The sequence below is a fragment of the Pezoporus flaviventris genome, unplaced genomic scaffold (assembly GCF_033815535.1).
Source record: "Pezoporus flaviventris isolate CSIRO_AGI_PZ_B2104156 unplaced genomic scaffold, CSIRO_AGI_Pfla_v1 ptg000025l, whole genome shotgun sequence".
In the NCBI taxonomy this organism is placed as follows: domain Eukaryota; kingdom Metazoa; phylum Chordata; class Aves; order Psittaciformes; family Psittacidae; genus Pezoporus; species Pezoporus flaviventris.
Genome location: NW_026892573.1, coordinates 16,428,574 through 16,438,478, shown reverse-complemented (window position 1 = coordinate 16,438,478; position 9,905 = coordinate 16,428,574). Strand labels below are relative to the sequence as shown.

Below are 9,905 nucleotides of genomic sequence, written 5' to 3'. Positions count from 1 at the left end.
CCACTGTCTTTTCCATGTGACTCCTTGTAAAAAAGGAGTCTGCATCTGCTTTGTAAGAACTTCAGTGACATACCCAATATGGCTGATGGTTGTAAAAGCCATCCTCCTTGATATTTCTGTTTATTAACAGCTGAAGTACAAGGGGCTAAATTAATCTCTGCACCAAAAGCTAAGTTTGCCTCAGATCACAGAAAATTAAATGCAGTTGTACATTTCTTTTGCATTTCCTCTGCACCAAAACAGTGCAAGTCAGAGCAGCCCAGAGAATTCCCCTGCTTCCTAGGGCAGAACAGGACCCTCCAGCAATTCTGGGGTTTGTGAACTGCAGCAGCACAGGGAATATCTGGCAATTTGCTGTTATTCTCTCCAAAGCCTCTTCCTACAGCACACTGGTGACTGCTTCGAATTTGCCCCAGCTGAAAAATGCCAATACACTAAAAAGCTTCTGTGAGTTACTTATGGCAGCTTTACAGCTCATTTACGTAAAGGAATCATGAGCCACAGACGAATCAGGCTCAAACAAAATGATTTACAAAAGACCACACAGTAAGCAACAGGGAGGAAGAGCAAGCTCTATTGTGCTTGTTTTCACCAGCACAAAAAACAATTCCACTGCACAAAATACACCATTTCCCTCTCTCCAAACCTCAAGAAAGGGACAAGCAAAAGTAGTTTTCTGTCATATATTGCCGCTGCCTAGCAAACCTGCAGACCTGCATGTCTGACTTCCAGAACTTTATGGAAAATTGTAACTTCTCAATGCAGACAAAATTCTAAAGCATCTTTTTAAAGAAAACCTTACAGTTACACTATTCTCCCTCCTCAGGAGGAAACTTTAATGTAATGAAAACTTTGAAGTGCGCCTCGGGTTTGTTACAATGGCCTAACCTGATTAGAAATCGTGCCAACTCCTGTTGCTCTGTAGCTGCATTCCCCCCCAGGCTGTGTTACAGCTCTCCAACCAGTCCCACAGCACTGAATGATGTCATGGGATCTGCAGCTCAGCGAGATGAAAGGGATAAAGCGGAACCCGCTGGCACTGGGGAAAGCTTCCAGCACACAATCCACAACACAGCTTGGGAACTGAAAAGCTACAGATCCAGCCACTCAACTCGGAGCATTTCAGAACCGTGTGCATTCTCCCAGCACAAGAGGGGAACGGGGGAAGATCGATTTCTAACAAAAGAACGCGAGCACTGAGAGGCAAAGTTTGAGAAGCACTACTACCTGCTGGAAAAGGAGCTCTTTTTCCTCTCCAAAGCTCTGCCTTTGATGTACGGCAACTGATCACTGATCAGATTACAGGCATTTGGTCTCAGTGCTCGTCTGCCTTTGATCTGCATGGTTAATTTTATTTTCCCGGATTTGGAGTTTCGTCTGGGCTTGTGCTGACATACTTTTTTTTCTTTTTTTTTTTTTTTTTTTTTTTTTTTTAAGGAGGTAAAAGCATTTAACTCAGAAGCTTTGGCACAGCGAAATTAAGCTGCAGAAAGCCCGGGCACTGGAAAACTTCATCACATTACAGGTATCGGATTTTGTATTCTTTTTTTGCAGTTTTGTGTTGCAAAGTTTTAAGAAATGGTAAAGTTCACATCAACAACAATAGGGCACATCATTGTGTGTACAAAGTTCGAAAGATTATATATAATTTATGCAGCATTTTATTTGCAACTCTTAGGCAGGATTATATGAGAACAGACTATCTGGAATATACAGACCATCGAAAACTGAATCAGAATCAACTATTTTTAAATACTTTGGTGTGTTATAAGGTGTAAGAATTACAGGATTTTAGTGTGTACTGCTTGTTTCTACTGTCTATAGTTTTGTAAAGTTACATTTGAATACAAGTATTACATGTCTTAAGGGAGTATTTATTTTCTATTTCCAATACACTGTGTATACTTCATTTACTCTCAGTGTTTATGAAACTAAGTTCTTCAAGCAACACTTTTAATCCTAATAGTGCTATACTTTAGATGAAAAAAGTCTCCTCTTCCACAAGTTATTAGAACTAAACGTATAAACACAACATCCTTATATTAAAAAGGGAAATGGTTTTATTTCAAGATTGAAGGTATGATAGTTCAACTATACCATATGAAAAGAGATCTTGATAACAAAAGTAACTTTTTAACCTGATGATAGAAGTTTCCTTTAAGGCATTTTAACAAAGAAATTCAAAAAATCTTAAGCTTATCTACAGCAAACACCTAATTTTGCTTAACTTCATGGAATTTGTTCCTATCTCAGTGAAGCAATTTCCATTCCCAGTATTTTATATTCTGTTCCTCAAATTCATATTTATGAGCATGTACTGTGCTTGAGAAAATTTAAGATACCTACTCCACAAAGTCATTACAAGGGAACAGTCATCAGAAGATTTAAGATTATTCACTATACATCTGCAGTTTTAAAGGGCCAGATTCTGGGGTAAATTTGGCCAAATCCATGAGTATTCTGTGCCAGCAGCTGGAGCCAGTCTGTTAAAATAAAACTCAAGCCTCTTCTGTAGATATTTAAATGTAATTGAGATTTTCAGAAGAACTTAGAACCCATAACTGGGGACAGACCTGCAAAGAAGTTCAACATTCCAGAGACTGACCTCTTTGAAAATCTAGTCTTAATGGTAGATAGTGAGATCTTCCAAAATACTGACTTTAGCTGTATATTCTTAAATCTAAATTTAAGTGTATATAAATCTTAAGTCCATCTGTTTATGAACAAATTGCAACTAAAGGTCAGCATAACTGATAGCTGTTAAGCACTGTTTCAAAATTATTCTTGAAGAGTTTTATCAGCCAGTAAGACCCTCAAGATGTTCATATTTCAGTATGCATCACAGCAACATGCAAACCCAAACGTTAACAGCCTGCCTGCATCTGCATAAGTTATCAACACTTCCACATAAATGTAGTCAACTTGCATTAGTCAGTCTGCAAACTTTGTTTCTTCTAATTAAAAATATATTTGTATATATAAATTTTAAATTTACTGAAGATCAAGAGGTAGTATGCCAGACACAGACTAACTAAGCCTGACTTGGTATCATTTAGTTTTCTATACCACCAATTAATTCATATTCTGACTTAACAAGTCAATTACATTGTAAGGAAAGTAATTAGCCCTGCATGAATAATGTGTATATAGCTGTCAAGAGAGAATATTGCTTAAGGAATAGCCAAAGCAAAATTTAGTATTTTTCCTTAAATGACAATTATGTATTAAAACATGTTTATATAACCCTGAAAAAAAAAAGTTTAATTCAATACTTCTCTACCTTTCCAATCTTCTCTTGCTTATTGCTAGTGTTCTAATTTTCTGAGGAAAATTGTTCCTATCCACACCTTTATTTGCTGTAAAGTAGAAATTAATTCAAAGATTCTTTTTTCTAGTAAGTTTAAAATAGCTGTGTGTGCCTAATACAATTAAACTATAACTACAAGGATCTGACCCATCACACAAATGGATAAATTAGCACAGAGAAGTAACACTGGTTAATCAGATGGATTACATTGGACTTGCATATATAAGCACTTGCAATATTAGGCCCTAGAAATACATTTCAGAAATAAAGGTGTTTTTTTTTTTTCAATTGGTAAAATGTCCCTAGCATTTTAGGTAATCTTACCACATATTTAAACACAGATGGGTGTTAACCCATTTAAACTGAAAAATATCTTTGCTTGTCTGTATTTAAGTGAGACTGAAATGAAAGCACAGTTGGACACATTTAAGTATGGGGATGAGAATATTTTCAGCATTTTTGTTATTTTAAACAGCAGTTCTCTGACAGTTTTGTTTGTCATTGATCTGACATTTAAAGATTAAATAGTAACAATTCTTGGCACTTGTGACTTTGCTTTTACAAAGTGCTGTATAAACATTAATTAATCCTCAGGCTTAAGTCTTCAGAAAAAAAAAGTTCACAATGCTTTTTCAAGCAAATCTGACTAGGAAACTCACAAGTATATAATTTATTTATTAAAAGAGCTTGAGCAATTTCTGATTATAAATAGACATTTCCAAACAGTGTGTCTTAGATAACATCATAAACATATTTTAAGGTTTGTAATAGTTAAGACTATCAAAAGACATTGCACAGTTATACTGACATCGGTTTCCAACAGCTGTCATAACAAGAGCAGATCTCTCAGTTGACTGGGGAACTGTGTTAGCATTTGAGATATGGAGATAACAACTTCCTATTGCTGTACAATTCCTGCTTTCATATCAGATATGTCACGCAACTTGGTCTTATCAAAGAGGTCAGCTGAAGCTACTTCCCAAATACTTATTTTCTGCTCTCTTTACTGTAGTGAGAATCTCTATACTTGCATCTATGCTAGTTGCCCTAACAGTTCATTTCTTCCATTTCCTTAGAAGCAGCATCATGATTCGAAACAAAAGAAACCCTGCAATTTTCAATGTTGTTAAATGATGAATTAAATTCACTCATCCATTTTATGTTTAGAGGAAATATTCTGCATGCTACAACAGGGATTTAAATGGTTTGGTTTCAGTGCTAGAGACTACACATTGCTCTTAATTCATTAGCATAGAAATCCCCTGCCTGATAAGAAAGTCTTAATGTTTCTTTATATGGTAATCATCCGTATTTAGTCAACACTTTAAGAAGTCTGGGATGTATTAATACACTTGTGTAACTATAGTACTTTAAAGTTAGTATCTGAAACACACACGACTTTACTAAGAAAAACACAACACATTTCACTCGTGTCTACAGAAAACAGATAATATGCAAAGCAGTTGACTGTAAATAGTGAAAAAATGTAGCATGCTCAGTGCTGTGCAGCAGCTGCCATACACAACAGATGCGCCACCGTTGTGCTGCAGCACTGAAATTCCAGCCTTTTGCAGAGCTCCTTCTGGCAAGGGTCCTGAAGCAAAACTCTTCTTTGAAGGCCCTTTATAAGATAATTACTTGGAAACCACCGTAAATTCTGAGTTATGGTTGGCTGTTTAGTTGTTTTTTTTTTTTACTGAAAATAACTAATTTTGCATCAACCATTTATCTCTTCACAGACATCTTGCTGTATTTCAATAAGAATTATTTGTTTTTATAAAAGTCCATGTGGTTGGCAAACTCCAAAGTTTTATCTCTGTGAGAAGTTCCCAAAAATTCTGTTTATATGAAAAAGCTTTACTGCCAAGTATATCCATTGGCTCATTCTTTTCAGAACCTAACCCCATTTCTGGTGTATCCATACAACTGTGTAGACTGTACTGGTATGATTAGCCTTTTCATTAGAAATAAAACTAATCCCTGCAATAGCAGCTCTTTCACCAAGGTCTCTGAGGTTGGTATCACCAATGTTGGAGCATCACCAACTTCAGGAAAGCTCCCAATTAACATCATAGTAAGTAGCAGCAAAGTATGCCTTTTTTACTGACTGTGAACAGTTTATTCTCTGTGAAGGGCTGGGTTTCTGAACTCCTATTTGGTATTGACACTATGATTCTAGCTAGGTGACTTGTTTCCTACAGAATAGAAAAATATTTCAGATTTTGAGCTCGTAGGAAAAAAAGCTACTCAAGTACTTTGAAAAGGAGAGGATTTTGCAGTGCGTTGCCAGAGAACCTCCATTGTGATTTTTAGGTGGGACAGGCAGAAAGGACCTTTCCAAATTACAAGGCCTCACTCTCTCCACTCAGTGGGAGCAAAGGATTTTCCCCAGTCCGTATAGCAACATCCCGACAGTCTCATCTCTTCTCCTGGAAGGATAAAAGGGACCTGAGCACTTCAAGTGGGGCTCGCCCTGGCCTGGCACCACCAGTGGGAGGCCAGTGGGATACCAGTCCCCTCAGCCCCGGCGGGAGCGGCCGCTCGCCACAAGCCCTCTTGTCCCCTGAGCCTGTAACGGCCGCCGCAGCCTCGGCCGCACCGCCCCACCCTCCCGCTGGCGCGCGCCTTCCCGCCACCCAGCACGTGGGTTCGGGGGGCTGCTGATTGGCTGCCTGCGGTCACCTGAGCCCGGCCCCTCCGGCGACGGAGGGAGGGGAGCGGCGCCGCGTTGCCCTGGCGACGGGGTGAGTCGGCGTGAGTGGAGGTGAGGGAGGGAGGCGGGCACCGGGCGGCCGGCGGCGGGGCAGGAGGGTGCGTGGGGGGGTCCTATCCCCCCTGCCTCGGAGCGGGCGGGAGGGAGGTAGGAAGCGGTACCGCCACTCCCCGGGGCTCTGCGCGGCTCCCCGGGGTGACGGCACCCACCCGACAGTGCGGGGAGCCCGTAGCTCCGCCGTGCGCCCTGCCTCGGTTCCCTCTGCGCTCCCCCCGCCCCCCGCCGTTGCGCGTAGGGGACGGCGGGGGCGTGATGGAATGACGCTCCGCGGAAGGCGCAGGCAGCGGAGAGGCTGCGGGAGCTCTCCGCTGGGTCCAGCACTGCCGCTCTGTAACCTGCCCCTCCGCCCCGAGGCATCCCACGGTGGACATTGAAGGGTACCTCGCAGAGAAAGGATGGCAGCTGGTGATGTTGGCGTTTGCAGATCTCGACAGCCCTAGAGTAACTCCTCCACGCTCCGGAGTGCGGAGAACAAAAAGCTCTTGAAAGCTTTCTTGTTCACAAGATTTTCTCGTATCTGCTGCATAAATTAAGCTGCGGTTTGCTTCAAAGAGTTTTGAAACTGGAGTTGAAGGAACAGGCGATAGTAACTTTTTGTCTTGGCTGGTAAGATTTTGAAGCGCCCCAATTACAATTCTATTGGAAAGTCTGATTGTTTCACTTCCTTTGCTCGTGTGTGTCTGCATTAATCTGACCTTGGAATGAAAGCTTTATCTGATATTCATAAAAAATCTTGAACCTGAAACCTATTTACCACCTTTATACTTACAAGTACTTTAAACGAATGCTTTTTATAAAATTAACAAAGTGGTCTAGTTGCATTTAATACGAGCAAGTGGCAAATTGGTTCAATGTGCATGTAGCTTCTTAACTGCTGAATAATCTCATTCAAGCACATCTTCAGCATCACATGTAAGACAAGTTAGGTATGTTACCTGGAAGCCCTTTATTGTACAAGCAAAAGTATTTATTGTTTTTGTTATTGTTGTTGCTGTTTGGGGTTTTTTTTTTAGAAGTAAATTTATTTATTAGTTTAGAAGTAAGATGCTTAAATCGTTTCTCAATTTCCACAGCTTGCAGTTGCAATCATAATAAAAAGAGTTGCTAAGAACCAAAGTTATCCATGTCTGTGCTTTTGAAGACATTGCATGCTATTCAAAACCGCTAAAGGATGGCTGGGTAAATGTAACCCATTGGCATTGTAGCATTGCAATAGTTACTGTATTAACCAGTCCAATGATTTAGGATTTCTGATTCACAAAAAATAGTCTGAAAAAGAACTATTAGTGTACTTTACTTGAATGAAATATGAATATAATATTTGCATTCTCATTTAGTTGCATTACTTATTCACATATCTAAGTACGAATACTTACAAATGCACCTTTATGCTGAGGTTTCATCTAGCAAACTGGTGTCTCCTAGAATTTGAGATGAGTGAGATTAAACAGAAGAGCAATGTTTTTTACCACAGTTTTGTTGTTGAAGCATGGAATTGTGCGTTATTTGTATGAGTAGTCTCATCAACTTCAATGGGATTAAGAGTCCCAGTGTGAATCACAGGTTCTGATCCTCTGAAAAGCTTTGTTAAAGTTTAGGTGCACCTTTGTTAACAATATGTTTCACTATTTTCTAATTAATGGTGGTCTGGATGTGTTCAAGTACATGGATGATAAACTGTTCTACACAGTTTTGCCAGCACGGATTTGGAACTGTTTGAAAGTAGCAAAACCAGGGGTGAATTATGCTTTCTCATTCTCAGTTTTTGCTGATTATTTCCCTTTTGAGATGCTGTGATGTAAATGCTGTATATGAGAGTGAAGACATTGTAGAGATGCTTCTTTGGGGCACTAAATTATTATTGCTATAATAACTGTAAAGTCAGGTATTTCAGCTAACATAACTCAAAGCATATGGTGCTCAGAAAGAGCACAAACATTTCCTGGCTATGTGTAAATCCCCTTTCTCTCCTCCCTCAGCCCCTAAAACAGATCTGCATGTTTTCTATCACCAGTGATGTTCCAGCTTGCATCTGTTCTCACTGTCTTTACAAAACTAGAAATAAATAACTTCATAGCTGCCTAATTTTGTACAACTTCATGTATGGCAGCCTCTGAAAAATACAAATTTATTCAACACAGTATTAAATGTGATGAATGCTACTTAGCTGTCTGTAATTTTCTTTTCTTTTCCTCCATGGGCCTTCTCAGAGCAGTCGGAACAAATGTGGTCAGACAAGGCTTCATTTATTTCACAAAGGGGAAGAGTACAAGGGTTGTGGTCAGTGTGTAAAGAGAAGATGTTCTAGAAGTATGAAACAGAACAACAATGCGTAGCCCTATAGTGGAAGTTCTTATCCGTAACTTGTTCCCTTTGTCTTTATCATTGCAGCAGCACAAGTACTTTCCCTTCTCTTGTTTTTTGCCCGTGGGGCACTGTGTCTTCTAAAGCCATCTGCCACTCCTTGTCATTTTATTGCATGCAGTTGACAGCTGCAGGTGGGAAACAGGGTGGTTAGAAGGGAGCAGAGATCCCATTCATTGGATACCAGAGACCCCTGTTGGCAAGATATGGTGATTATGTTTTCATCTCTGCCTCATGCAGAACTTCTCAGAGTACTGTTTGCCACTATTACAGACAGCATGAAAAGTGGTCATCAAGTATGAATGTCAAATCAAATATGGGAAACTTGTAAGATCTTGGAAAGTTAAGTGAATTTGAAGTTGGGACCTTTCAGCCTTTCTGAAGTTTCCCTTAGAAGGTGGGTGATGTTGACTTCAAAGTTTTGATGCTTGCATGTATGAGGAACCTGCTGGTAGGCCATAATTTAATCATGTCCTTTTCAGTCTTGAGGTGATATATTTTTCATGGTGAAACTTTGGTTTCTTTGGAGAGAAGGAAGAAATATTTTTCTGGCAGATTGACTTTGAAATAGAACGATGACTATTGCTCAGGTGACAAGTAAATGTAGAAGTGAATTTTGGAGGACAGTGGATTCTAGGACTCTGGAAGATAGGAAATTCCTCCTTCCACAATATATTTACTATGCCTTTGTAATTTACTGTTTGATGATTGCCCTCTATATACATACGCATAGTAGGTCCCACACAACCTTAAAAGTATGCAGCCACATTTCCTAATGGAAGTTCTGTATCTGGAGCTCAGTACATTGCCAGTGATGATTGCTTGTGCTTGGGTATTTCAGGAAAGCATATCACTGTTAACCCCAAGAAAAGATGCATTTGGAATGATTTACTGACCTCAAAAAACCGTGTCCAAACTTTTCTTTCATTTAATATAATTGAGGATAACCAAATTCAGTGTTATAAATACCAGTAGCTGGGCAAGAACAAATAATCTTCAAATGCATAGAATTTCTATTTGGTTACATGTATTTTAGAGGCAAAAAACTCTTCTAGTTACTACTTAAATGCATATGCTCATGTTCAACAAACATCAATGTAATGCTACTTGATATCAAGAGGGAATAAATTTGCCCAATGGCAACCTGATATTAAGTGCTGCAGTGTCTGCTTTTTAAGCCGGGCTTTTAACTAAACTGGAGATAGAAACAGAAAACAAGCAACTGATATAGTTATGTGTCCTTCGGGACTTGCTTTCAATACAATGAGTTCTGAATGCTGAATGTGCCTTAACCATTTGCATTACTATATCAAAATGTTGTCATGAAAATAAACACTTAAATTTTTTGTGCTTTTAACAGTAATTTTTTATTGTACACCACATAATTTCTTCCTTACATGTTATAGCCACTTTATGTTCTTCAGGTTTTTTTTTGGCAGGAACAGGGACAATATGCACAAT

General features: G+C 39.3%; 1 protein-coding gene across 4 annotated transcripts in view; it reads left to right on the top strand.

The window, feature by feature from the left end:
• Window positions 1–985: 985 nt before the first annotated feature.
• The window catches only part of TNFRSF19 (TNF receptor superfamily member 19), a 63,028-nt gene continuing 54,108 nt past the window's right edge, over window positions 986–9,905 (top strand). The window contains exons 1-2 of one of the 4 annotated variants that reach the window (XM_061457668.1): window positions 986–1,274; window positions 1,438–1,525. The gene's annotated coding sequence lies outside the window, so the exon portion shown is untranslated. Of the gene's footprint in view, window positions 1,275–1,437; window positions 1,526–6,036; window positions 6,072–6,332; window positions 6,687–9,905 lie in introns of those variants that run through there. The other 3 variants (XM_061457671.1, XM_061457670.1, XM_061457669.1) reach the window with 3 other exon arrangements.